We start from the raw sequence: 2,681 nt of genomic DNA, 5'->3' as shown, positions 1-2,681 counted from the left end.
AAATAAAAAATCAATTAAAATTTTTCCTGAAGCATTAAAATAATTTCATTAATATGAAATGTTTTACATTATTTGTTAATTTTTACAAAACTTGAAAGAAGAATTCGAAATATCTTTTGAAATGATTCAAAGTATTCCTACAATTTATTAAGATCCACAAAAAATAAAAAAAAGCCTAAATACTTCCAGATTCTTTTCAACGTATTTTAAAATCTAAAAAATTTAAATTAAACTGAAATTAAAACGTTTTCTTTTATGAATAATGTTTGGAAACATTCAGAAATAAATTTTATTCTCAAATAAAATTACTTATTTCTAAATATTGATTCACCAAAGTAATGGTGCAGAAGATTCTTAATCTTTATTAATAGATAAATACATACACAAAATGTATTAGGTATTTTGTGAATGGCTCCCAAAATTATAATTAATTTTTAAAAAGCTGTATTTTTAATAAAAAATGTTAATTTTCCACTAAATAATCAAATTCTACCACGAAGATTAATATCCTACTAAAAATATAAATTTTCTATAAAAAGGTGATACTTTTGACTAATGAAATGAATTCTTAACGAAAAATACAATAGTTGTTAATTAAACTGAAAAATATTTATTTTTAATGAAAAATGTTTGAATTCATCAAATAAGGGAAATTTTCAAGAGAATAGTTGAATCCTCAGCAAAAGAAGCTTTAATTTTAAACCAAATGTTTGCAGCTTTAAAAAAAAGAGATAACATTTCTAACAAAGTGAATGGATTTTCAAACCAAAAATACGAATTTTCTAGGAAATTGTTGCATTTAAGAACAAAAAAGATTTTTTTAGTTTAGAATGAAAAAATTAGATAAATTATAATTTAAAGGATACAATCATTTTTAATACAAAATAGAAATTTTGAATGCCTATCAAGTGGAAAATACAAACCATTTTTTGACGATTTCAGATATATCGAATAAGTGCACTTATTCGATATATCTGAAATCGTCAAAAAATTGTACAATTGGATTTTACACAATTTTAGGCAATATTTGTTTAGCTTTAAAGATATTTAAAACTTTTTAGCAATTGCAATAAATTTAAGAATATTTTATAAATCTTCGGAAATCTTTCAAAGTTTCGAAACATGTTTAATCTTTTCGAAATTGCAAAAACGTTCTAAATACATTCTAAGCTAACTTCAATTATGCCTAACTTTTTTTTTTAAATCTTCTGAAATCTTTTTCGACAATTTTGAAAATCCTTAGTAGTATTTTATAATCTTTCTAAATGTTCTCTTAAAATTATTCCTAGGAATCAACAAAAAATTTTTAATTACTTTTACAATATTTTTAAATCATATTTCTTGAAGTGATTCTGCGAAATCAAAAAAATTACTTTCAAATCTTCCGGATTCTTTTTTGACAATTTTTGAAATATTTTGGAATTTTCTGAAATCCTTTTGATTATTCTTTTTGAATAAATATCGTAAAATAAAATGGATCAACAATTTTTTATTCTCTTGAAATCTTTCCAAATTCGTAAAAAGCTTCTCAATTTTCGTCGCTGATTACGAATCCAAAGTCAAAAATTCAAAATGGTAAAATCATCTGATAGAATTACTTATTTGGATATTTTTATTGATTAAATTGATGGAGCAGAAAATTCTTGATCTTTATCAATAGATAAATGCATATAATATAATTAATTATAGTTAAGGGTGTTACGAATAGAATCCTTTTTTCATTTTAAAACATGGTCAAAGCGTAAAGAACAGAATATTGTTGCATTCATTATTAAAGAACCATTTACAATTTAAAGTTTCTCCTTCAGAAAGAAATTTTTAGAATTAAAATTGTATTATTAGATTTGAGCGATAGTTTTAAATAAGATTTTATGATGTGTAGGGGAGTGGCGGGTAATGTGGCGCAAAAGTTATAAAAAGCTCCGTTAAAATTGAAATATGTTGAAAACTGTAGTAAAATAATATAGAGCAGGTAAATCAATATCTTATCTACCCAATGCGTATGATTATTATTGAATTCAAGTCTATTAAAGTAGTTAATTATCAAGTTTCACAAAAAGTCTGCCTGTGCCAAGTTATCCTTCTTGGTTGGCTAACATTGCGCGTTCTTAGTGCAATTTCGGAAAGGGAACTAAAAGTTGTTCACTGAGTTCAATGAAATTAATTTTGGGTAAATGATGGGTATAAATAATTACTTATAAATTGTGTGCGACTTGAACGTTATATATTGTTTTTCTTTTAGTCCGGAAAAATGCTACTGTACTTTTTCACTATTTTTGGTCACTTCAAAATTAAACACATAACACCTAAAAATAACCTTTCATAATACGAATTGAGCGATTAGCTTTATTGAGCAAATTTTTTCACTATACAAAACAGTACACATAAAAAAATACAGTACAGTAAATACGTCTCGCTATAAATCAATCAATTTCTGTAAATAAGGGTGCGCCACATTAACCGCCGCGCCACATTACCCGCCGCTCCCCTAAAATATAATTTTAATTCTTGGAAAATCTTACAATCTTCAAGGATATTGACTGCATCAGCCGTTTTCAATTTCAATTACAAATTCACAATTTTCCAAAGCTGATCACTGAGATAATGTGAAGTTATGAATATAAAGGAACTTATAAAAAATAAAAAATAAATGATTTTTTAAAACTTGACTGCATATCATT

Source organism: Belonocnema kinseyi, chromosome 3 (assembly GCF_010883055.1).
Source record: "Belonocnema kinseyi isolate 2016_QV_RU_SX_M_011 chromosome 3, B_treatae_v1, whole genome shotgun sequence".
NCBI lineage: Eukaryota > Metazoa > Arthropoda > Insecta > Hymenoptera > Cynipidae > Belonocnema > Belonocnema kinseyi.
This window is presented reverse-complemented; position numbering follows the sequence as displayed.